The 27620-nt window shown below is 39.8% G+C and overlaps 1 pseudogene; it reads left to right on the top strand.

Moving 5' to 3' along the window:
* The first annotated feature begins 8185 nt into the window (after positions 1–8185).
* Positions 8186–27620, top strand: part of LOC127410465 (centrosomal protein of 128 kDa-like) — a 105210-nt pseudogene continuing 85775 nt past the window's right edge.

Below are 27620 nucleotides of genomic sequence, written 5' to 3'. Positions count from 1 at the left end.
ACTTGTGCAGGCCAAAAGACTGAAGAAATAAATAAATAAATTTTTGACCAGCAAATTGTGGCTGGTGTGCCAAAAAGTTCAAGTGAAGTGGTGTCAATAAATATGTTTTAAAAATTTTTTTCTTTTTTACTTGAAGCAGATGTTGTCTTTTCCCTTTATTTTCTTGTCAGAGTGCACAGAATGCTTTGTTTACATGTTCAAATCACAGATATTTCTGATTGGGGAGGATGCCCCCAGACCCCCCTACAGAGATTTAATTCATAAACATGTCACCTTTTTCACCTCTTTTGAGTTTGCAGGTCTGATATTGACAGCGTTGCAACAAAAAACTGTGTCTGATGTCTACTTTGCCATTGCAAAATCTCAGACACGTCTTCTGGGTGGAGGTAATGTTCCCTCAGCGCAGTATCATGCAACCACATTCGAGACAGAAGCAATCCATAATTTAATGAGCTGTACGCAAAAACAAGAGCAGGAGAAATTGACAGGTGATCAAATAAAATGCGAAATATTATTCTGTTTTCCCGACAAGTCATGCGTGTGAGTCATTTAAGCTTGACTAGAGAACTAGCTTAAAGATGTGGAACTTTGACACTGTAACACTGAATTCAGCATGTTTCTTAGAAACACCATGCCATGTGTTCCTCTAGACTATTCAATGGGCATTTCCAAAAAGCATCGTGGTGGTAAATTCCATCGTTACCAACATAGTTCAATGATTTGGTGTTTCCCGAAACCGTAGTTCAAATGAACGTTCGCAAACAGCATCGCAGAGTTGTGTGGTTGAAACTACAGCTCTTTACTTGTGGTTAGTTATTATGCTTTGTGGACATAATTTGACTTCGTTGAGGCTTCTAAATATGTTATTCCATATATATGTTTCATTCTGTGAAGACTTTAATCACGTTTACATGTATTTAAAAAAAAGTCAGTGTCCATGTTAAAGTTTTGGCTGCGTCCCAAATGGGATAAATCAGTCTCTGAAGGGAGGGAGAACAATCATAATAGATAGCTTCAAACTCAATTTTCAATAAAAATGGCTTAAAAAGTGACTTCCAAATGGATGTTCTTTTGGACCTCCACATCTTTCCACCCTACACTGCTGTCACAGTGGATTGTAAAGACTTTGAATGGAGTAGGGCATAGGGATGATCTCTTCTGAATAGAACATGCCCATTTGAATTTGTGTTCAAGTGCGTCGAGAGAACCCCGAAGTCTGATGTAGAGAGAAACACATCTATTGCAGCGCAATGCATCTGTCTCATTACACGGTGCACGCTGATTTCGTGTCTTCAGCAGCTTTCCGCATTAAACGTCTTTCTGGTGTACGTAAATGAGCTATAATAATTTGATGTTCCCTGAAGTTATTACTCCACCCCCTGCGTAACGTCATTAACGACAGTTCTATGTTGTTGAACCAACGTGGTTCGAACGATGGATGTGCGACATAGTTACTAGGTTTTCGGGAAACAGTCGTGACTAGCTAGTGAATTTCTTCAACGAGGCATCTTACTATGGTAGCTAAGCAGAGAGTTACGCAGTTGTTTGGGAAATGCACCCATATTAGTAGTTGAAAGATAATGTAATTAATATAATAACATTATAATGAATATAATGTATAAAATGTTAATAAAAATATTTATTAAAATGGTTGTATTTATTCTTGTAGTGTTACTACAATGCAGGAAATAGGAATATGCATATTCTTTGGTGTGTTGGGGTTTCAGAAATGGCTAGAATTGATCTGAACATGAATATTAATAGTAATACAAGTATGTCATTATTATTTCAAAACGTGGTATGGATATGGGATTGATTATTTTGCAGTCTGTTTTAGTTTCTGTACTTGTAAAACACTAAACAGTTAAGTCAAGAGTGTTGGAAGGTGAATTTAATTTGGTCAGTGCTAGTTAGTCTCAGATGGCATGAAATCTGCAAGAGATGTCAGAAAATCCATTCTGACTGGCTGGCAGCTCTTATATTGTCTAAATAACAAGGTGTTGTTTAGAAGTTACCAGGATACAACAATGAGCACCTCTGTGGAAGAACTATAGTCGAAAACGACTTAAATTTTGATTAGATTTGCCAAAGCTTGCAAATAAATAAATAAATAAGCAGTTAAGAGTATTGCTTTAAACAGATTGTTGAAGTGATTATTTGAACGAGCTACCAGTTTGTTGTATGTCATGCCATATTAAATAATAAAAAGCTAATAATAATAATAATAATAAAATAAAAAAATCAACCATTTGGGGGGCCTCAAAGAAATTCTGCCTAGGGCCTCTCAGTGTCTAGAACCGGCCCTGAATCACGATTGCTGTGTAGATAGAAATAGGCATAATGAAATAGGGTGACCACGGTTTATTAAATTAATATGTAAGATGCAATTATTCCATTAATATGATTTGCCGGAACATGTATTTTTTGATCTAACATTGTACCATGGTGAAAACTGAAACTTGAATTATTAATTAATTAATTAATTAATTTATTGCGTTTCCTGAACTATGTCAATATCTGCGTATTAATGTCGATGTTGAAGTAAATAATAAAAAAGAACTTCTACACAGTCAAGGATTGTTAAAATCAGAAATGCATTGACAGACATAAAAAACTTAAACATTCAAATAATCTTATCTTGGCTAACATATTATTAATTTCTAGCAGAGACATTATCTTCATTTGTAAAAGTCAAAGCTCATTTTCAGCTTTTCTAATGTTACATAAATAATACATGTTCCTGGGATATGCTCCAGTACCTTTGTGACCTTACATAGGATAAGTGGGAATAAATTAATGTGTATTTTTTTTTTTTTTTTTTTACAACAATACAAATAATATAGGTTGTGTTGCCTGAGTTTCCCAATAACAAGTTGCAACTTTTTTTGGGGGGGGATTTTTCCCCTTTTTCTCCCAATTTTGGAATGCCCAATTCCCAATGTGCTCTAAGTCCTCGTGGTCGCATAGTGATTCGCCTCAGTCCGGGTGGCGGAGGACAAATCCCAGTTGCCTCCGCGTCTGAGACAGTCAACCTGCGCATCTTATCACGTGGCTTGTTGAGCGCGTTGCCACGGAGACATAGCGCATGTGGAGGCTTCACGCCATCCACTGCGGCAACCACGCTCAATTCACCATGCGCCCCACCGAGAACAAACCACATTATAGCGACCACGAGGAGGTTACCCCATGTGACTCTACCCTCCCTAGCAACCGGGCCAATTTGGTTGCTTAGGAGACCTGGCTGGAGCCACTCAGCACGCCCTGGGATTCGAACTAGCGAACTAGCGATCTCCAGGGGTGGTAGCCAGCGTATTGTAACACTGAGGTACCCAGGCCCCCCTAACAAGTTGCAACTTAAGCTTTTATGATCTTAAATAACGGCACTTGTTATTTTACATTGTTACATCCCTGGATGTATTTATTTACATCTGCATTTGTGGTGTGTGAATTGTCACTATTTGGGTGTGTTCTATCCGTCAGTTTTCCCTTTTGTCTCCCCCACTTTCCTCTGAGCAGGTACTAATTACTGCCACCTGTTTCCCGTTACCATCGCAGAGTCCTGCCTGCTGTGATTGGCCGCTAAGAGGACGGTGGCTCACATAAATAGGAAGACAGAAGGAGATAAGAGACGTGTGTTGGCAGCATTGGTTGTGAGCTGCCTAGAGAGGTTGCATTGTGAGTGCAAGAATAGAGTTGAGCGTTTATCCTTCACAGGAGAGTTTCGTCTTTCCTGTTCCAGATGGTGTCTTTTTCAGCTGTGCTGGTGTTAGTCTGTTGTTGACTAGCTATATTCTTATCTCTTTTATCTGTTAGAATTTAGTTAACTTTTGTTAGATTTGTTTATTATAATGGGAAATTTAGTGGGGAGGTGGGTGCAGATTTATTTAATAAATGTTTTCTCCTGTTTATTCATAGAGAGGGAGACAGGGAAGTGTGTTTTACTTTTCCCCTCCTGAAGTTTATGATATTCCCATTATTGTTATACAAAATAAATAACTCAATAAATATTGTTGTTTATTTGTTTGTATTGTGCTGGGGCCGGAGACTAGAAATTCATTTCTTACTCCATTTATTTACATTTATTTTTACTTTGTTACTCTCTCCGCAGTCCCTTGATGGGGGAAAATTGTAACAAAAAGTAATGCCTGTTTCCCATAATGGCACCTAGATTGCTTGTTATAAAGTAGAACTTAAATGCTTCATTACGAGAGCTGTCCGGTCCAACGCTGAAACCAATATGTCCAAGAGTTTGTCTTCTCAACATGACAATAATGCAGAAATACTGACAAGCTTGCAATTATAAGTAACCTTGTTGAGACGCCAAAAGTTAATGACGATCACAGCATTTAATTAAATTAATGACTTTGGTAAGATGGGGTTTCAGATTGAAACTCAACTTTAGAGACTAATGATAGAAATGCATGTATGTGAACGCATTCAATGTGAATCATAAGAAGGGTCTCTAATGTTGCCAAAAGTCAGTTTCTTTTGCTGGAAACTGAATGCACACGGTATTGTCATTTTTCTATTAAATAAAATGCATCACACATTTATTTATTTTCCTATATGAAGTTTTTGAATCAGTGAATGTAAAACCTGGTGTAGTAATTTTTGTCAGTTAGTGCAAATTGTCCCTTAATTTATGCATTTGTCTTCTGGATTTTGGAAAATAATTAGGTAGCGTTCTAAATTTATTGAATCAAATTTTATTACTAAATATTAAGCCTAATATTTATATATATTAACAGGCCTACCAACTCCATTGATAAAAGTGCCATTAATTTGTAGGCTAATAAATTCATTATAACGTAACACTGGGCTAAATAGAAAATAAATTTAGTGCTAATTCTTTTTTACATTTGTGACAGGCAATTGTTAAAATTACAAATGTCACTTTATTGTGCATCAGTTCTTGCACTTTCCCTTGGCACACCCAAAGCCTTTCTGGCTTTCCAATGATCCAAATCAATCAATACAAGTTATTAAATGTTCCTTATTCTCTGATAAACTGTGAAAAATGCGAGAAAAGTGCAACTTAAATGTATCTATGACTTTATGCAAAGCCCTCGTTAATTTACAAAGTTTTGTTACTACAGCAATGCTTTTGGGGAAACATGATGTAGAGATTAAGTAGTGTAGGGGATTTTACAGTTAAGACCCAAGGACCAGATATGATGAATGAAGACCAGGAGTCAGAGATGCAATCAACTGAAGAAGATTTTACTGAAGAATAGTTTGCAGTTTCATCAAGCAGAAGTCAGATTCACACTCACGAGGAGTTCGTAGGCCGCTTTCCATACAGTCTCATTACAGTAGCAATTATACTCTCACACAAGTCATTAAGCTACGTCATCATGTCAGGTTGAATGTTTCTGATTGGTTAAGACACAGATAAACATTGAAAATTTCCACATATGGGCTGTTAGCCAGAAGAATATCTCCACTGATTATCAGGACGTCAGTCAAATCCCGGTTTAGGCACAAAGTGACCCACTGAGGTCACCAATCTGAGGTACTAGATGCCAGTTTGTCCCATCAGATGATCATCTCACCTCCCCTGCGTGCCAGTTGTTCACGTCAGGTCCTGTGACAAAAGAGTAACAAAAACACACACACAGATACACAGCTTCTTCAAGGTTTGATTTAGTCGAGCTCTAGCTCTAACCTGGAAACTTTCCCAAAACATACTGATTAAATATGCTTTCTCTCAGTAAGAGGTTCAGACAGTATTCGTCATTATTCTCTAGTGATTGAAGATGAAAAGTAAAGTAAATTCTTTAACTAAAAATTGTCACATAGGCAAAAGGCCCGATTGACCCCCAGTGACCTAGGCTGTCAGGGTCAGCTAGAAGAGTAAATATAGGTTTTTAACAGGTGTTAGGTGCTTTTCTTATAAACACACCGAGAGAGAGCATGTTTCAGACATGTAATTTTTTAACTAGTAAATCTCATAAGCTTGAAGTCATTCAAATCATTTGATATTTAGAAGGATAAATATTGATTAATAACTCATTACAAATAACTCAAAGGATATATACAGTTGTGCTCAAAAGTTTGCAGAAATTGTGAAATTTTGGCATTGATTTTGAAAATATGACTGATCAAGCAAAAAAACCCTGTCTTTTATTTAAGGATAGTGATCATATGAAGCCATTTATTATCACAGTTGTTTGGCTCCTTTTTAAATCATAATGATAACAGAAATCACCCAAATGGCCCTGATCAAAAGTTTACATACCCTTGAATGTTTGGCCTTGTTACAAACACACAAGGTGACACACACAGGTTTAAATGTCAATTAAAGGTTAATTTCCCACACCTGTGGCTTTTTAAATTGCAATTAGTGTCTGTGTATAAATAGTCAATGAGTTTATAAAGTTCCATTACCTTGTTACGCAGGTCTTTTGACAGTTCTTTTCTGCTCCCCATGGCTCAGTATCTAGCCTGCTCAGTGCATCCATATGAGAGCTGACAAACTCATTGACTATTTATACACAGACACTAATTGCACTTTTATACTTTTGAGCACAACTGTATATATATTGAAGAGGCAGGGGATTCCAGAATCCCCCCCACCCCCCACCCTTCAGTAGGCTACTACTTTAGTGATACTAATGTTTTATAGTGCCTCGGGAAACCCAGCCATGGACAAATAAATAAAATGAGACAAAAAAAAAAAAACTTCCACATTTTTTTTTTATTTTTTATTTTATCCACTTTTCTCCCAGTTTGGAATGCCCAATTCCCACTACTTATTAGGTCCTCGTGGTGGCGCAGTTACTTACCTCAATCCGGGTGGCGGAGGACAAGTCTCAGCTGCTTCTGAGACAGTCAATCCACGCATCTTATCACGTGGCTCGTTGTGCATGACACCGCAGAGACTCTGCATGTGGAGGCTCATGCTACCCTCTGCAATCCACGCACAACTTACCACGCACCCCATTGAGAGCGAGAACCACTAATTGCAACCACGAGGAGGTTTCCCCATGTGACTCTACCCTCCCTAGCAACCGGGCCAATTTGGTTGCTTAGGAGACCTGGCTGGAGTCACTCAGCATGCCCTGGATTCGAACTCGCAACTCCAGGGGTGGTAGTCAGCGTCAATAATCGCTGAGCTAACCAGGCCCCAAACTTCCAATTTAGGGACTGGTACATTATTTAGGGTACTACTACATTATAATGCCTACCAACAATCAGCACTTTAAATATCTGAGCTATGTAAGAACCTGGACAATGTATCGGCAATCTTTTTATAAACATTTATAAAGGCCAGTGCATTTCACAAACTGGTCTGCTCTTCACTACAGCGTAAATGCATCCGCTCCACATGGTACATTTGGTCGTGCTGGGTATGCAGTTTTGCCACACCTTTTGATAGAGATTTTGATAGCTGTCAGCTAAATAAAGCAGACTGTGTGTCTAAGAAGTAGGCCAAGTAATTTTGAGTGCAGATGCGAGGGACATCAATAGGCCATTTCTAAAACAGACAACTATATTTCTCTGGCACACGCAGGCTGCAGAACCCATGTATACACAGAAGAATGTTGGCACGAATCCCTCTCTATGGACAGGGCTTAGTGTCTATAGACCCTTTCCTGACTAGTACGGTTTGTGTCACAATCATTCCTTAGTCCGGTTGTTTGATGAGAGAGGTAATATTGTAACAGACCTCTGAATATCTTAATAGAAAATAATACTAAAGACAATTGTCTGGTTACAAAGAGATCTCACAGAAAAGGAGGAATGAGGATATACCACACAACCACATGTCTATAGAAAAGATCACTTTTATTAATGGAATCATTGATGGAAAGAAACAATCAAATAGACATTTAAATAAGTTTGCAACCATCTATGCTGAACAATTTTACCAGCCCAGCTGGCACCAAGTGTATCTAAACGTTACACACTGCACTCAGTTTTTAAGCAGTGAAAATTCACAACATGACAAAGACTAGAGAGAATATGTGATCACAAATAACCCACTACACACAGTGAAAAGGACAGCATCTAGTTAAACTCGTTCAGATAGTTATTCAATAATCCAATCATTTAAAACACACAAAATTACAAAATTACCATACACCCTCATTCTTACAACAAATAATGAATTTTAAAACACTTCCCCTTATCCAGACAAACAAGACCCCACCACGGGGTCTGAAGGGATAGGATTACTGTGTCGATGCCGTCCCGTGGGAACTGGTCGCTCTTTTTCGATGGTATCCACGCTTGCTCCCAGCCGCGGCTCCCAGAAATCAGGACACACTTGCGCTTTTAGAAATAGCACCGCCGCCTCAGAGGGTCCAGGCATAGACATATTCAGCCAGCTCATACATCCCCCTGTCTAGCTATCTTCATTGTTTCGAGTGACCGAAAACATCCCCATTTTTTGTGAGCTATACGCCTATATCAATCACACATCACGACTCTCTCCTCTTTTCAAATCCACACTCTCTTTTTATTCCTTTCCTGTCGACTCTTGCTTCCCAAATCCAAATCGGATACAGGTGAGTTTGATCAAGTTCCCGTCCACGCAAGGGGGAAGGGATTGGAGAAACACTGCATACAGAATTACCTGAGCTACCTAGAACTCACGAGTAAAAACGAAATGTCCAAGTATGATGAGAAATCCCCCAATTTCATTACAATATGTAGTTGCAACAAAAGATGAGCAGCGGTGGATAATTATTCTGTTTCACGGCATTGAGGAACTGATGATGACGCGGGTTGACCAATCAGTGGAAAGGCACGTTTCATGCCCACCCACATGTGCAAATCAAATATTTATCTATTTTTTACCCATGAACAATTTTAAAAAACAAACTATCAAAGCATACACGGCTGTTCTCTCTACCTGTAGCTTTGGTCTTCATCAGTCAACAACCGATCTCATTGCACCACCTACTGGTAAGAACGAATAGCACCAGGTTGAGATTGTGCATTGGTAATCTGCTGCTTTTCCTGCAGTTCCCGGATGTGGAAGGTTGAATTTTCAACCAAATTTGAACCACTGAATTTGAGGAAGCGAATTTTGTTAAGCGAAATAGAATGGGCTGAATTTTACCTGTTGAAAAATCTAGATTGTATTTTCAAATGAACTGAATATTTTGGAAATGAACTTTGGAAGGTGAATGTTTTTGATTTAATTTTGAATAATGAAATTAGTTGTAAAATGTTTCCAAATGAAATATTTAATGCTTAAAAATACAAGGTTGTTAAGATTCAGCCTCCCAAAATGCAATCACTGTAAATACAAAGGATTTAAATGCAAGCACTGCAAGATCAATACTTTTAAAAGCAAGCACTGATAATACAATGCATTTCTTTTTTCGATTAGAGCAATTCAACATGCTTTTATGCTTCAAAGACTTTAGTCATAGTTTTAGCTCCATAGACACCCATGACAGACCCAGAGGATGTGGATCCCAGGCTAGACAGAGCCGAATGAGACTTGACAGCAGGTTTTCCAGGGATACACATGTATCAGACATATCAGAAAAAATTGACACTTTGGCAAACACTCTACAGGTAAGCTGCATTGATTTACTAAACAATGTTGTCTGATCTATTGTACACAGCAGGTATTGCCAGGCTCTTGTGATTTAAAGGCTTGCGCTTTGGCGCACGACACAAGTGAAACCTAAACAAAGTGGACTGGATGTTGGGCAAGTACAGGGAACACACAGATGACCAAGCAGAAGCCATGGCGACGGTTAGTATTGCTGCTCAGAGCCGTATGGGATTGTCTCTGATTTCAGATAAGGGTTTTGTTATGAGAGTGTTCCCTGCATTCTAGCTGAGGGAGAGCTCAGAGGAGTCCATCCAGCACCTGCAGGGGCAGCAGCTGAGGAGGTCCCCCAGGGGGTGGAGCAACACTCTATCCACACTGAACACCAGTGATTTGGAGGATGGCAGCAGCTCAGGTGCAGCACAGACTATAATAGGCTTGATTTAATGAATGGGAGCTTGTTTATACCTTTTTTTTCTCTTTTGCAAATTTTCCTTCAAGTAATTAGTGTCTTCATGCCAATATAATATGTATATTGTTTTCTTGTTCACCTTAAGTAGATTATCAAGGTACACTAAATTACCAAAAATATGTGGACATCCCCTTCTCATTAACTGATTTGTCTATTTCAGCTCCACCCATAACTAAGCATAAAATCACACATACTGTCATGCAATCTCCTTGGACAAACATTTTGAGTATAATGGGGCTTATCTTTTCTGCTCCAGCTACAGTGCCCCTGTTCACAGAGTGAGGTTTATGAAGAAATAGTTTACTGAGTTTATTGTTGAATCAAGAACTTGACTGACCTGCATAAAGCCCAGACATGAACCCCACTTAACACATTAGGAAGCACTTCGAACACCAACTGCGAGTCAGGCCCCATCGCCCACCATCGGTGCTTTTCTTGTGTGATGAATGAACTGGAAGCAAAAAATAAGTGTAATCAATATCAGTTCAATCACACTCTACCCTATTTTGGTGCAAATTCAACAGTTAAGCTAGCCAAATTAGACAGATGCCAAGATAGGCAGGTTGGGTGACATCCAAGAAAACCATGAACAAAATTACACAAGGATAAGGAAATTAGAATCGAATCTACATTAGAAATGGATTCATGGGTAAATCACAATTTTGTTGTTTATGCATCTACAAAATTGTCAGTTTCCCCATACAGCTTATGTAATTTTAATCATTTAGCATGGTAATATTAAAAGTGCATGGTAAAATTAAAAGTGTGATATTCGCAGTGAGCCTTAATTTCTTTTATTCCTTGTGTGGAAACGTCCAATTGCATGGAATTATCACCAAAAAACAAGTAATTTTTCAGCTGGTCATATGATCTCAACATGGTGGTGCTCATGAATGTGCATCCAGCAGCTTTTTCTCTATAAAGCTGTGTCCCAAATGATGCACTATACTGTACACTGTGCACTTATAATATACACTATGCACTCAGCCATGTAGTGTATGAATTTTCAAAGTGTAGTATCATCCCAAATGGAGCACTGCAAATTGTTTTACTACACAGAAGCATGTGGCGTTTAACAGCTGACGGGAGTGACGTTTCAAACACATGCCACGTGTTGCCGCTAGCTTTAGCACCTTAGTTCCTTTCAAGGCAAGTCAGTCCACTCGGCGGCCATCTTTGGAATGCTCCTGGGCAGGCTGGGCAGCTGTTTTCTATGTTAAGAAGTGGCATAAAATTGCAGCTCCTATCTACTTGAGTGGGAGAAATCTCCAAAACAGTTTGTCAAGATTATGATCACAGAACATTTCAAATCATCAGTAAAATCTGACAACAATGGTATCATAAATTGTGCTTCTTTAGCTTAGGTTATGCTCAAAAAACGCCATTTTCAGGCTGGTTCAGCTAAAGTGCATGCGCTTTCTCTAGGTGATTGACAGACAATCGCTGGATCTAAAAGCTGATTGGCTCTTTTACCTGTAAGGTGGGACTTTCTTTTCTACACCTGTTGGGCATTCCAGTTTCTCCCATTCATTTTAATAGAAGTGGTCCATCTCTGCTAAATAGTCTCTGGGCAAGCTCAGTTCAACACTTGTACTGTATCTCAAACAACATACATATTCACACAGCGTGGGGTGATGGTAAAGCATTCAGCTCACATTTGTAAGGTGATGTCTTCACTGACGTTTTGCTAGTTGCTACATTCTGTTTTGCTAGACCAGCATCACAGCCAGGTAACTCCACCCCTTCCGCTACGTACGGCAAGCCACGAGCGCTGAGTACATGACGTGTCCAACATTCCACACTCCGTTTTGATGGTTGAAGAAGTGCATCATCCGTGTACTCATTGTACAATTGTTTTTGTTGCATTTTCACTGAGAGCAACTTAAATACATTTCAAAGTTTGATTTTAATGTACTATTGTAAACAATAACAATATTAACAATAAACATTTTACACGATTAACTGTGGTGGGTCGCTCGCCACTGAAGCAAAACCAGTTGAGAATCTCTGTTTTAAATAATAGTATGCATTATACTGCATAAGCCGCATAGCAAGGACTAAAAATGGTTTAAGGAACAAAAACGAATGAAATACTTTGCAGAACGTTATAAAAAACTGGAACAAAGTCCCTTACAATTGTTCCGGAGCGAAAACTTTATTTTTAAATGCTGGTAACCGGTTAATAACCGGCTAATTTCGCTCTGATAATTTTTCCTGAAACCAAAGACCAAAGGGTTTATCACAGTACATTTTTTGATAAAATTAGGCTTCTCTCTTTTAAGTTGAACAGTAGCATGTGCTTTGATCCTGAAGGAAATCCCTGCATCTTCTCTTTTACCCCAATGCTGGTTATAAAATTAGTATAAAGTTGATTCACTTTATTAGTGCCAGAAGAACATGATCTGTGCTTGTGCTCTCTGTGGGTACACCAAGGTTTAACCTCCTGAGACCCTGTGGATATTATGTTTTGGCTATTCTGTAGACTATGCATAATTTAATTTAAACCGACTGATCTCAGTTCTGGAGACTCTAGGCTGTCAATAAAGGGTTAAACTTTCAACATACAGAGTCATGTGACAAAACAACATGGTGCCGATCTCAACTGAGTTTGTCTTTGGGAGAAATGGCAACAAAACTACATCTGGTAAGAAGCCTCATTAAGTTTTTACATTAAAACCTCTTTGATTAAAAAGAGTAGAGTCTCTGGTTTAATCCGATATGCCATTTTAAAACTTTCATCGATTTATAGCAAAACGGTTCACTGTTAAACACAATGACCACGTCCGTGGACTATAGGCTAATTTTCCTTAAAATATACTATATTCAATGTGCAATATCACATTGAAAATCAATGGATGCATCCAAAAGCTGGAAAATGTTCCTTTCAGAGCCTGCATATGGAGTTCGGATGAAAATAAGGTGCATTTCAAAATGTCCTAAGACCAGTACAAACATACAGATAGTCATTCCCTATTTAGGGAGCAAGGGAGCATCCTATAGCTTTCCTATGCAGCCAAGTGCATTCACTTCTAACATCCAGTCAAAAGTTCAGTTTCAGGCTGCAAATGATGTTTGGACCACTCAACATGTATGACAGACATGGGACAATGGTAACCAGTACAAAGATTCATAATTCTTCATGCAAAATGTTATTTTAACATGGTTGGTAGTGATTGGATGATGTTGGCTATTACTTTGAATATGAATTATTTATGCTCATTTCTGATGTAAATGTCTGTAATGTCTCAAAAACATGAATAACCAACACTATTGGAAACATAAACAATCTGATAAAATATTTTTTGACAAAAAAAAATGGGCATAACTCACCCTTAGCACAGAGTACTGTCATTTTAAAAGGAACTTTATTAACCGTTTGTGACGAGGAGGAGGCCGGGACAGAAGGATGGATGCCTGGCGCTGAATCATCCCAATCAGCCGGGAGAGGGATAAAGAGGAGCCAGAGACGCCAGTTCGAGAGAGAGAGAGAGATGCATGCGGAGTTGTGTGTGCGTGTAAGTGTTTGTGTTGTGTCTGATTAAAAGTCTTCGTGATTGTCCATCTGGTTCCCACCTCCTCCTTTCCGATAAGTAAGAGACCTTTTTGTTACACCGTACTTTTATTTCGTTCTAACATGTTTTCATTTTAAAAGAAGGCTGCGGAATGCCGGAACAAAGAAATACAGTTTCTGCTTAGAACAAACCAAAATGAAAAACATTTTGTTTTTAAGTCGCTGGTGCATAGTAAGCAGTACAAATGCCCCAGATCTCTGTCCCTTGCCTTGTAGATAGGAGGCGCTACTTTCCCACGTCACCTCTGAGAGATTATGGAAGTGCGGGCACAGGTAACAGAAGACGGTCCATATCTGTTGCAGTGCAGTTCAGAGACTCCACTCAAGCTGAAGAGCAGGTAATACTGTCCACCTGAGACCCAGACCTGCTTGAATTGCAAGAGAGGGGTTGTGTTGCCCTGGAGATCTAGAGAGATGAGCAGATATAAGAAAACAGAAATACATTTAAATACAGTTCTTATAAAAGGTGTGTTTGCAGACTTTTAAGAGGCATAAATGCAATCCATCAACAGATCCTACCTATATATTAGATAAAAAATCTAAACAAACAAGAAATGTGATAGCATATTTCATTTATTCTTTTATAAAATTCCACTTATTACAACAAAACTATGTGTATTTTTAACTACACATTGTCATATAAACAACCATTCAGTATCTGCACTTCCTGATTGAAGTCTCACAGGTCTGAAGTACTGAACACTGAACAAGTACTGAACATTACATAACATTTACAGGTCCAGTGATAGTTTAGACTGTGTTATGTAGCCTAATATTATACTTCTGGCTCGTGAGACTTCTGCAGTTCTTATTTCATTTAGAGTTGGACTTCATAACTTGTTGAAATTCATTCATTAATTCAGCTACCGCTCCCACTGATGTAAACTGTAAGTGTTTTTGATTCACTAAAAAGAGACTCCGTTCCATTCTCCATCTGCATCAGTGGAAAATTGTATGTGCGGGAACCGTTAACAGAACCGTAAATCATACGGTTCCAGAATAAAAAAAATTTAACCAGTTCAGAACAAGAACCAATTCTCAGTTCACAACCCAACTCTGGTAGGTGTGTGGTATGAGCAAGATCTTATATCAAAATATGAGTAATTTTATATCACGGTAGCGCTATATAGCTATGTTTATTTTTACTGGAAGTAAAAAAAATAAAATAAAAAATAGAAACATTTTAAAACAAATTATTAAAACATTACGTAACATCCGAGTTAAAAACAAAAAACTCAGAACTGTATATATAATTAATATGATTTTCCTAGCCATATTTGAAGCCATTGTAATAAAGCTGGGTTGAAGTCTACATTAATGCAGCAAGTTGTGGCATTGCTTGGCAACAATAAAAAACCACACTGGACAAGAGCTGCACATGGAAATGTATAGAAACTAAATAACTTCCAGCATAATTAACAAAGCGCCTGGAGTTGTTTTCTGCTGTCGCATAATATAAGTCGTCATATTACCCCCCAGCCCTAGTCTCTGGTTTAGTTCTCCGGTCACATACGCAATTCAAATGCCAAGATCACATTCTCTGAAAGCCTGAGTGAATGTTGACCTTTTACCAGACAATGCCTTAATTACATCTAATGATTTTGATGGCAACTGCTGAAATATTGACATGCCCACATAATGACTTCATAATGCTAAATAATCCTCTGTTGATCCTTCACATCACTGTTAGTGGTTTTGATGTTTGCAGATTATATATTATAGGCTAACAATTCATGCTGTGGCTTGAATTGGTGCATTATCTCTATAGATAAGTAAAATGGCTTCTATCAATTAATTCTTTAACTTTGCTCAGTGTTTTAAATAATATCTATACAAGTAGAAAATGCAATCTGAATCAGCATATTAAACCATGTTTGCTACAATAAATTAGCATTTTTAGTGGTGCTGTCTAAGGCAAGAATCACTATTGCTCATTTTTTGAGTCAGAGACTTGAACAAACCTCTAACACTAAGTATGTGACTCGTCTCGCACCGTTTGTGCTGCAAACATCAATAAAATCATGTGTTCCTTAAATCATGAGTTGTTGAGGAGCGGGGTGTATTCCGGGTTCAATACAAGTTAAGCTCAATCGACAGCATTTGTGGCATAATGTTGATTACCACAAAATATAATTTCGACTTGTCCCTTCTTTTCTTTAAAAAAACCTAAATTCGAGGTTATAGTGGGGCACTTACAATGGAAATGAATGGGGCCAATTTTTGTAGGGTTTAAAGGCAGAAATGTGAAGTTTATAATTTTATAAAAACACTTGCATTAATTCTTCTGTTAAAACTTGTGCATTATTTGAGCTGTAAAGTTATTTAACCCTTATGTTGTGATCCAGTCATTTTGACCCAGACACATTCTTTTTTCCTTTCTTTTTTTTTTTTTTTTATGAATTTTTTATACTTAATCTAATTGGAGTAAATTCCTTGACTTTGTTCACATATGGTATCTGAAAACACACACACAAAAAAATGTTGGACCATTTTCTTTACATTTTATTATTTTTATTTCACTTTGTTACTCCTGTTGTGTTCCCGGTCAGAAATGATCGGCCATTGGTAATTAATGGATTAGACTACAAAATACAGAAATATTACGAGTTCAAGTCATTGTCTATGTTATACAGTTGAAGTCAGAAGTTTACATACACTTAGGTAATTTTTTAACCACTCCACAGATTTCATATTAGAAAACTATAATTTTGGCAAGTCGTTTAGGATATCTACTTTGTGCATGACACAAGTAATTTTTCCAACAATTGTTTACAGACAGATTTTTTCACTTTTAATTGACTATATCACAATTCCAGTGGGTCAGAAGTTTACATACACTAAGTTAACTGTGCCTTTAAGCAGCTTGGAAAATTCCAGAAAATGATGTCAAGCCTTTAGGCAATTAGCCAATTAGCTTCTGATAGGCTAATTGGAGTCAATTGGAGATGTATCTGTGGATGTATTTTAAGGCCTACCTTCAAACTCAGTGCCTCTTTGCTTGATATCATGGGAAAATCAAAAGAAATCAGCCAAGACCTCAGAAAAAAATTGTGGAACTCCACAAGTCTGGTTTATCCTTGGGAGCAATTTCCAAATGCCCGAAAGTACCACGTTCATCTGTACAAACAATAGTACGCAAGTATATACACCATGGGACCATGCAGCCATTATACCGCTCAGGAAGGAGACGCATTCTGTCTCCTAGAGACGAAAAGTGCAAATCAATCCCAGAACAACAGCAAAGGACCTTGTGAAGATGCTGGAGGAAACAGGTAGACGAGTATCTATATCCACAGTAAAACGAGTCCTATATCAACATAACTTGAAAGGCTGATCAGCAAAGAAGAAGACACTGCTCCAAAACTGCCATAAAAGAGCCAGACTATAGTTTGCAAATGCACATTGGGACAAATATATTACTTTTTGGAGAAATGTCCTCTGGTCTGATGAAACAAAAATTGAACAGTTTGGCCATAATGACCATCGTTATGTTTGGAGGGAAAAGGGTGAGGCTTGCAAGCCGAAAAACACCATCCCATCCGTGAAGCATGGGGGTGGCATCATGTTGTGGGGGTGTTTTGCTGCATGAGGGACTGGTGCACTTCACAAAATAGATGGCATCATCTCAAGATATCAACCAGGAAGTTAAAGCTTGGTCGCAAATGGGTCTTCCAAATGGACAATTACCCCAAGCATACCTCCATAGTTGTGGCAAAATGGCTTTAGAACAACAAATTCAAGGTGTTGGAGTGGCCATCACAAAGCCCTGACCTCAATCTGAGTCGGCAGAACTGAAAAAGCATGTTCAAGCAAGGAGGCCTACAAACCTGACTCAGTTACACCAGTTCTGTCTGGAAGAATGGGCCAAAATTCCAGCAAATTATTGTGAGAAGCTTGTGGAAGGCTACCCAAAATGTTTGACCAAAGTTAAACAATTTAAAGGCAATGCTACCAAATACTAACCAAGTGCTTGTAAAAGCTGAAATAAATCATTCTCTCTGCTATTATTCTGACATTTCACACATTTGTTTTCACAATGTCACATTGCTGACATTGTTTTGACCAGGAACACAAAATATGTTGGCACAAAATGAACAAAACACAAAGGTTAAATGGTAGTTTTAGTGTTTACAATGTTGCGTGGCAAAGTTGTAAAATTGGAAATAACTTTTCACAGAAAAGGTTAGTAAGTGATTTTATCTCACTAAAATCATGTTAACACATTTTTTACATCTTGTGGCTATACTTTTGAAACTAAGTTACGGATTGAACCCCCATTCATTTCCAATGTGAGTGCCTCACTAGAACCCAGATTTTTGCGCTTTTTAAAGAAAAGGAGGGACGAATAATTTTTTTGTGGTAATCAACATTATGCCACAGATGCTGTTGACTGAGCTCAACTTGTATTGAACACAAAATATTCCTTTTAAATGATTGGGCTTTAGCCTGCTGGATGATAAAACAAAACAAAAACAAAAATCCCACAGATTTTCATTCAATGAGTGACCTGAGCCATATCTGGAGATCATCATATCAGAAAACCTTGAGGGTGGGCTCTTGACTTTGGCCAGTAAGCAACAGCCTACTAACTGCCCAGAACAACTTAGCAACTGTTTAGCAACACCTTGACAACCAACCACTACACTTTAGCATTGTGGCAGCAAGGTTTTTTTTTTTTTTTTTCAAAGAAAATGTATAAAATTGACTTCTCTTTGCATCTTAGATTCACTCATTGCATCAGTCCCTCAGAGACCTGTGGAGCGATCAGGTCAGACTGGGTGATGATATCGACAGGGAGATCAGCAAGAGAAACAGGTCACTTTAATGTTTTTTTTCATGTCCAAATTAATACAGCTTGTTCACTGTTGATCTAAAAGTGAAGTGTTTATTTTCTTTTGATGGGCAGCCATGTTCAAGAAACCTGTTTGAAAACATTTCAATTTAGATTATTTTTATAATTCAATTTGGTGTCATTAATTACACACTTCAATTTTAAATATCTTTTTCTGTCCCTCAAGAAAGGACTGACATTGAAATCTGGAAGACATTAGAGAATCTTTCAGGCCATGTATGTCCATCACAGAAAGAAGAACCTGTAAGTGATGCTAATATCACACCACATACTTGGTTTGCTTTTATTTCTAATAGCGTCCTGTTGTGCCAAGCGACAACTAATGGTGGTAAATTACCCACTGCATGCTGTGAGGGCATAATTGATGTGCTGTGCTTGAATTAGAAATTTCTCTCTCAGTTGAATATAGTTACTAAGGAGACCTGTTGAAGAGAACATAATACATTTAGTTGGATAACAGCAATTTGCTGTATCTGAGCACCAAAAAGAGCATGTGGAGTCAGCTTGAGTTGTGCGGCGTGTCTCAGGTGTCGTTACGGGTGGAGAGACGTCTAAAGGTGCTCGAAGATGAGATGTGCTCAGGGCGACAGGTGCTTTCTCAAAGACATCCCGGAGAGAAAGCAAAAAACATATCTGGTGAACTGCAGGAGGTAGAACCCAAACTGCATATTGTTATTGATTTACCAACATTTTAAAGGGGGTCATATCATGTGGAATCAAATTTTCCTTGATCTTTTGAGATAACAGAGCTTGATGTAAGGAGACCGTGGTGATGGTAACACACTCAGTTTCTTTAATCACAAATAAGTTAGAGCGAGGACACTTATTTAGCATATGCTCAGTAAAGTTCTCTCTCTGGCTGAGAGAAAAAAAAGATGCAATCGTTTCATCTAAAAAAATATTTTTTGAGATTTATCTTTTTTTGATGTCTAGTGTTTTCTACTGCTGTTTAGATTCTTTTGAATTCAAACTAAGATAACATCGACACATAACTGTTTACATGTATATGTAAAAATGATATTGAACCCGACTGCACACTCAGCCCACATCTTAGTGCAGTAAAATGCTGATGCTCATTCTGATTGTTAACCTTTAAATGCATGGTCATTTTCCCAAACACTCTTACATATTCGGGTCTTTAGAGACCCGGCACTTATATCTATCAAAAATGGATGTACAAAATGCTCAGATAGTGTACAATTTTAAAAATATTTTCAAGACAATTAGAAAACAATAAAATAAAATTTATTTTTATATATTTTGTATGTTTTATGTTTCATAAATTAAAGAGAATCATATGCTATCATAACAATCAGGAGTATCATGGAATAATATATTAGACTTCTGAATTATACTTTTGTGTCCTTTTGAAGCTTGAAGATGTGGTCACCATAAACTGCCATTTTATGACATCACTGAGCACACATTTTTTTCCACAATTTCTCCCTTTTTGTTAAGAAAACTAAATAAAGACATACACAGGCGTGAGTAAACAACAACTGAATTTTCATTTTTGGGTGAACTATCCCATTAAGTATCTTTAACTGTCACAGCACTCACCTGCTGTGATGCGCCCTTAATTCATAGCTTGATTCTTTAACAGCGATGTTCACAACATTGCTGAAATAAACAATTTTGAACACAATATTACTCTGTGGTGGTGGGGGTGGTTAAGCGGCGGTTTGTGAATGGAGAGCGAGATCAGGAGATGAGAACGGTAAGGATCATCACCTGGCAATAATTGTCTCTAACAGCTGTTTGTCATTGCAGTGAGAGTGGAGTTGGGCTTGAAGAGAGAGTTACGAGACAAGAGCTGGAGAAAGACTGTGTGAATTTACGTCTGCTGAAAAGCGTAGTTTCAGAGTGTGATCACTGAAAAGCATAAATATTGAGTTTCAAAGAAATAAAACACCGTTTGAGTTGGATTCGCCGTCTCCAACTTCCTTCTTTTCCCTAACTGTGAACATTGTTACACTGGTGCTGAAACCTGGGATTAAGGGAGAAAGAATGCCACCATGGATGCCTCACCTCTGGAGGACATGGTCAAAACCCTCGACAGCATCCACCAGACACATCATCAGGCCCTCCTCGAGCTGCGCACCGAAAGGAGCAGCGATTTATTATGCTCCTCCAGGCCCAAGCAGAGGACCGGCAGATGTTCCGGAGCTTGCTGCACCAGGAGGGTGCTGCCGCCACGACCCCGGACCCCGTGACTGCCCCGCCCCAGTTTCCGCTAGTCAAGATGGGCCCCCTAGATGATCCGGAGGCCTTCTTGGAGCTCTTTGAGCGGACGGCGGGGGGATGCAGATGGCCGAGCACCCAGTGGATGGTCCGGTTAATTCCACTGCTGCGCAACGAGTTGGAAGCCCAACTTGCAGCGCAGCAGTTACCAGTGGAGAACCTGCTGGTGTACGTTCACTTGAGAAAAGCCATCCTGCAATGGGTAGGCCGGACACCCAAGCAGCAGCACCAGCACTTTCGCTCCCTAACCATTGGTGAGCACGGCCACCTGGTTGCCTTCGTCCAACAGCTCGGAGCACCTGCTGGAGGTGGTTGCTGGCTGAGCAACGTGACGTCGGAGCTGTCATTGATTTGGTGGTACCGGAGCAGTTCATCGCTAGACTGCCGAGAGGGACGGCGGAGTGGGTCCAGTGCCACTGCTTGGTGTCGCTCTAAATGGCCATCCAGTTGGCAGAGGACCAGATGGTGGTGTATTCGGGAGCCAGCAAGCCCCAAGACCCTTCTTTCTCTCTCTCTTTCTCTCTCTCTCTCTCTCTCTCTCTCTCTCTCTCTCATTCTCCTGTCTCCCCTCCTCCCCCTGCTTTCCGTCCTGTTCCTCCTCCCTGGAAACGGGGAGGAGCCCCTCCCATACCGGCTCCTCGACTCCGGGGATTGCACAACCTGCTGGTTTCCCCTGTCCCTCTCTGCTCTCACTCCCAGGGTGGTGGACCCCCTGTTGCGGGTGTGGAGCCTGGGCCGGTCTGTCGGAGCTGTGGGGAGCCCGGGCATTTCTGGGACCAGTGCCCAGTAATGAAGGTGTGGACATTGGTTCGGCCCCCGATCAAGCTGGGACGTACCGCATACCTGTGAGTACGTGAGTATTATGGGGGGTATATACCAGGCCTCGGTGGATTTGGGATGCAGACAAACCTCCATCCATCAATACCTGGTTCAAGACAAGGCTTTAGGTGCTAGTCACAAGGTGAAGGTAAGATGTGTACATGGGGATATCCACAATTATCCTGTAGTGACTGTGACGATTCAATTTCGGGGACAAAAGCATAGTGCCGAGGCTGCGTTTAGTTCACGCCTCACTCATCTGCTAATTCTGGGCATGAATTGGCCAGCATTTTCAACGTTATTAAGGGAAATTTGCGTAGATAGGTCCTGTAACAGAATGTTTTGTGTGTGGGATTTGTGATGTGCTGGCTGGGGAGGTGGAGCTGGGGCCATCTACTTCAGTTCCACATCAGGATGACGTAAGGGAGGGGGAAGTCTCGGCTTCTCCAGCCCTTAGAGGATTTCCCACAGGGGATTTACCGCTGGAACAGATGCGAGATGAGACTCTTAGGCATGCCTTCGACCAAGTGAGAGTGATTGACACCATCTTCAGCCAGACATTGCACTCACCTATCCATATTTTTTTATTACAAATGACCGGTTGTATCGAGTGACGCAGGACGCTCAGACAAAGGAAAATACGACCCAGCTACCAAAGAACTGTCCAGAAATGTTATTCCAGACGGCTCATTATAATCCGATGGCGGGACACTTAGGGCAGGAAAATACACTGAAGCATCTAATGGCCCATTTCTATTGGCCGGGCATTCGTGGGGATGTTCGCAGATGGTGTGCAGCATGCTGTGAATGCCAGCTGGTAAATCCACTGGCCAAGAGCACCTTTGTGCCCGCTTCCTTTGATTGAGGTCCCCTTTGATAGAATTGCCATGGACCTCGCCGGGCCATTAGAGCGGACGTCACGCAGGCATCGCTTTGTGTTGGTTCTGGTGGACTACGCAATGCGATATCCAGAAGCAGTGCCTATGCGATACATCTCAGCAAGTAGTGTTGTGGGGGCACACTTCAAAATTATCTCTCGAGTGCGGATTCCAAAAGAAATCCTCACTGATCAAGGCACTACTTTTATGCCACGTACGCTACGCGAGCTGTACGAATTATTGGGGATTAAATCGATTCGGACAAGCGTGTACCACCCGCAAATGGATGGCTTGGTCGAACAGTTTAATAATACCCTGAAAAACATGATTTGTACGTTTGTGCACGAAGATGCTTGAAATTGGGATAAGTGGCTTGAACTCCTGTTATTCGCAGTGTGAGAGGTCCTGCAAGCCTCCACGGTGTTCTTTCCATTTGAATTATTGTATGGGCGTAAGCCTCGTGGTATCTTAGATGTCGTGAAGGAAAATTGGGAGGAGGGACCTTCAAACAGCAAAAACGAAATTAACCTGAGAGCAAAACTCCACACATTGGGGCAACTATCACATAATAATTTGCTACAGGCCTCAAGAACGTCAGACCTGGCTGTATAACAGGGGAGCTTGGCTACAGGAATTTACACAGGGAGACAAAGTCCTTGTATTACTACCCACATTTTGCTCTAAATTGCTCGCAAAGTGGCAAGGGCCCTTTGAGGTCACACGGTGAGTCAGGGAAGTCGATTATGAGGTTAAACGCACAGAGAGGGGTGGAGCACGTCAGATTTACCACCTCAACCTCTTAAAACCGTGGAGGGAGGTGGTCCCCGTGGCTTTGGCGATGGTGGTACTGGAGATTGAGGAGCTCGGGCTGGAGGTGAACTTAAAAGCTAATCGCGGCACCCCGGTCACTTGCGGAGACCACCTCTCACTGTCGCAAATCACAGATGTGGCCCAGTTGCAAAGAGAATTCTCAGACGTGTTCTCGCCCCTTCCCGGTCATACGAACCTCATAAAACACCATATCGAAACAACCGCAGGGGTAGCGGTACGCAGTCGTCCCTACCAATTACACGAGCACAAAAAAAAAAAAAAAGTGGTTTGAGAAGAATTAGGCATACTAGATATGGGGGTAATAGAAGAATCCCACAGTAACTGGGCCAGCCCGGCGGTACTGGTTCCAGAGAGCGATGGCTCGGTGCGGTTCTGTGTAGATTATAGAAATGTCATTGCAGTGTCTAAATATGACACGTACCCAGTGCCTTGTATTGATGAACGGCTCGAATGGTTGGACATGGCTTGCTTTTATTCGACACTGAATTTAATGAAGGGTTATTGGCAGATCCCCTTAACTCAATTTCCCTTGAGAAAACGGCCTTCTCCACACTGTTTGGCTTCCACCAATTCATGACGTTTCCATTCAGTTTGTTTGGGGCCCCAGCTACGTTTCAGCACCTTATGGACCAAGTCCTCAGACCTCATTCTGTGTTCGCCTCTGCCTATCTGGATGGCATCATTATGTACAGTAATGATTGGCAGCGGCATATGCAGCATCTGGGGGGCGGTTCTGAGGTCACTGCAAAGGGTGGGACTCACGGAAAACCCCAAGAAGTGTGCATTTGGACGGGTGGAGGTACGGTATCTGGGGTTCCACTTGGGTCTTGGGCAGGTGTGCCCCCAAATTGATAAGACCGCAGCGGTTGCTGCCTGCCCGAGACCCAAGACCAAAAAGGAGGTGAGACAGTTCCTGGGGCTGGCTGGCTGTTATAGGAGGTTTGTGCCTAATTATTCGGATGTCACCAGCCCACTGACCAATCTCACTAAAAAGGGAGACCCAGACATAGTACAGTGGTCGGAGCCATGCCAACAGGCTTTTATGCAAGTAAAAGCTGCGCTTTGTGGTGGGCCATTGTTACATGCTCCTGATTTTTCTCTCCCTTTTGTTGTACAGACTGACACGTCTGACATTGGGTTAGGAGCCATGTTGTCCCAGGTGGTGGAGGTGGAGGAGCTCCCGATGCTGTACATCAGCTGGAAGCTTTCGGCGAGAGAAGCGAGGTACAGCACCGTTGAGAAGGAGTGTCTGGCCATCAAGTGGGCAGTCCTCACCCTTCGGTACTACCTCCTGGGATGGGCTTTCACCCTCTGTTCGAACCACACCCCGCTCCAGTGGCTCCATCGCATGAAGGATCACCCATTGGTATCAGGCTCTTCAGCCTGTTAAGTTCGAGGTGGTCCGCAGACCAGGGGCGCAGATGGCTGTTGTGGACTTTCTCTCCAGAAATGGGGGGGGAGGGGGTTGTAAATGGAGAGTGAGATCAGGAGATGAGAATGGTAAGGATCATCACTTGGCAATGATTGTCTCCAACAGCTGTTTGCCATTGCAGTGAGAGTGGAGACGGTCTTTAAGAGCGAGCCAGACGCCAGTCACGAGAAAGAGTTACGAGACATGAGCTGGAGAAAGACTGCTGTTTTTATGTCCGCTGAAAAGCATAGTTTCTGAGTATGATCACTGAAAAGCATCAATATTGAGTTTCAAAGTAATAAAACATACCGTTTGAGTTGGATTCGCAGTCTCCTGCTTCCTCCTGTTCCCTAATTGTGAACATTGTTACATATTCAAAATTCACAAAAATATACATAAAAAATACATAAAAAATTTAAACTGATATTTTATCAATTGACAAGGTTGTCAGATTTTGGAACCATTATTTGGCTACGTAAGTGGACACGGTTATTAGCCAATGCCTGTAATCATAAAATGGCCAAATGTCAACCAATTAATCAAACTAACAGATATGTATATCTGTCTATCCACTGTTTGTATCTTGACACAAAATGTTTTACAGTTACAGCAAAATTATGGTTGACTTAAAAAAAAAAAAAGCTTAATTGCGTCAGATACTTCAGTACTACCAGTACATACAAACTACCAGTAAAACCTCAAAGGGGACTTCAGTTTAGTTTCAAATCAACCATTACAGGCTCAAATACCCAGACGACTTTATGAGAACCAATTACAGTGCAAACCCACTGCTAGCACTCAGAGCGGGTTCGTACTGTGCTCTTATCAGCAGGGGGCAGTGTCTGCCCGTGTTTTGCCTCTGTTAACAACACTGCCTCATTTATCTGAGAGACGGCTGATGAATGAAACCTCATTTGCATCTTCTCGCCATCGCAGTTTAGTAATGAAAAGGCAGCGTGCCTCAGGCCTGGAGAAATAATACATTTGTTGCGAAATTACGAGAAACAAACAAGACGAGCAATTCAGGATGGAAAAACAAACACTTAGTCACCAAAAAAGCTGTTGAGAAAAACATTGTCCCGCTCTTTTGCACACCCATATGATCTAGACTGCTGTTAGAGCAGTGAATGATGTCATTATAGCATTTTACAAAGGCATTTTCTTAAAAATGTGCTTCTTGAAAACGCATGCCTCATGGATTGATTTTATGTCAGTCACAAACAACAAAATTCTGATGGAATCAGTTGCGTTTCAGGTGGTACTTTATACACAAAATAGGGATGGGACAATATGGTAACGAGTCAGTTTTATATACGATATGTGGTTCACGATTTTATATAATCTCGGTTCGATAAAGTAACACTTAGATGACAAAGTATTACAGAAAATTGGTTATTTTCTGAAAAAATGTTTGAGCAAAATACAGTTCTTTAATACACAGTATATATGCTCAAAGTTTAAATAATAAGAATTGATCAAATACCTTTCTCTGTAAGCAAAGATCACAAACAAATAATCTTTCAAAAGTAGTGGGCTACATTCAGGCTGGTCAGGCTGTCCTGAAAAAAATATGTGAAAGTGTATATTTTATATGATGTATATAATGTATATATTCTGATAATTTGTTTGTCATTATTATTATTATTATAATAATCAAAATTTAACTTTATAAATATAAAAACATTTCTAAATTATATTAATTAATATTATATCATGAAATAATAATGATATAAGCCAGGAGTGTGACTACAGTCTGCCAAGATCTGGGGCTGAGCCCATGGTCCATTTTAGACATAAGAGGTATACTGTGAATGAAGTTTTCTGAATGAGTTTCCAGCCCTGCTAAATGCTTAACCCCCTTGCAAATGCAGTTTTATTTGCTAAAAGAGTATATAATTCTTAGGACGTTTAACCATGATTAAATATCCAATAATAATAATGTATTTCTAAATGCCTGTTAAAGGTAGGTCACGCAAAAATGTAAATTCTATCATAATTTTCTCACCCTCATGTTGTTCCAAACCTATGTGACTTTCTTTCTTTCATGGAACACAAATTAATTGTTAGGAGGATATGCATGTTAGTCTCAGCCACTCTTCACTTTCATTGAATTGATTTTTTTTTAGATACAAAATAAGTAAATGGTGACTGAGGCTGTCTAACTGGTATTAGCTGGTCTCCCAGCCTGGTCAGACTGGTCTATTGGCTGGTTTTAGAGGGGGTTTGATCACTTTTCAGCTGGTCAGGCTGGGAGACCAGCTTAAACCAGCTAAAACCATCAAACCAGCTTAGGCTGGTCTAGGATGATTTTAAGGAAATACTGATGTCCATAAGTGAGACTATCCACAAGGTTGCTTGATGAAAACAGTTAAGGATAACAGTTACTCAAGGTCTCAAACAATGAATCATAAGTCATACATTTGATCTACTTCACAAAATGTTATTGTCTCTTCAATTTCACTACAAAATCTACCTACCAACATAATATTAACAAGTGTTTCTTATGATAGGAAAAAATCAATCATATAGAAATCTTTTTCTATGAATGAATGAACAAACAGAATTAAATGACTAAATGAGTACAGACAATGAAAATTCAGTTCTGTCATTTAAAACAGAGTATCACACCGTATAACTGTTGGTGTTGAGTATGATGATTTATATGATTATTATTCACAATATACATTTATTATATCAATATATATTTAGATATATTTACAATATAGATATGATAAGATATAATATATATATTGTTTTATATTATATTAATTAATATATATATATAAACCTCTGCCCTAGTACTTTATGAGAACCAGTGAGTTAAAAAGACCATTTATTTTTGAGCTGCTTGAGAGAGTAGAGTAACGTCTTGCATGAAGATTTGCAAATCGGTTAAGAACAGCGTCTTCATCAATGCTCAATAAAAAGAAATATATATTTTTTTCTGTAATCATACATGGTGAGATTAGTACACAACACATTTTCCTTAAGGTGTGCATTTAGCTCTGTTGTACCGTATCATGCGGTGCCTGCA

Source organism: Myxocyprinus asiaticus, chromosome 19 (assembly GCF_019703515.2).
Source record: "Myxocyprinus asiaticus isolate MX2 ecotype Aquarium Trade chromosome 19, UBuf_Myxa_2, whole genome shotgun sequence".
NCBI lineage: Eukaryota > Metazoa > Chordata > Actinopteri > Cypriniformes > Catostomidae > Myxocyprinus > Myxocyprinus asiaticus.
This window is presented reverse-complemented; position numbering and strand designations above follow the sequence as displayed.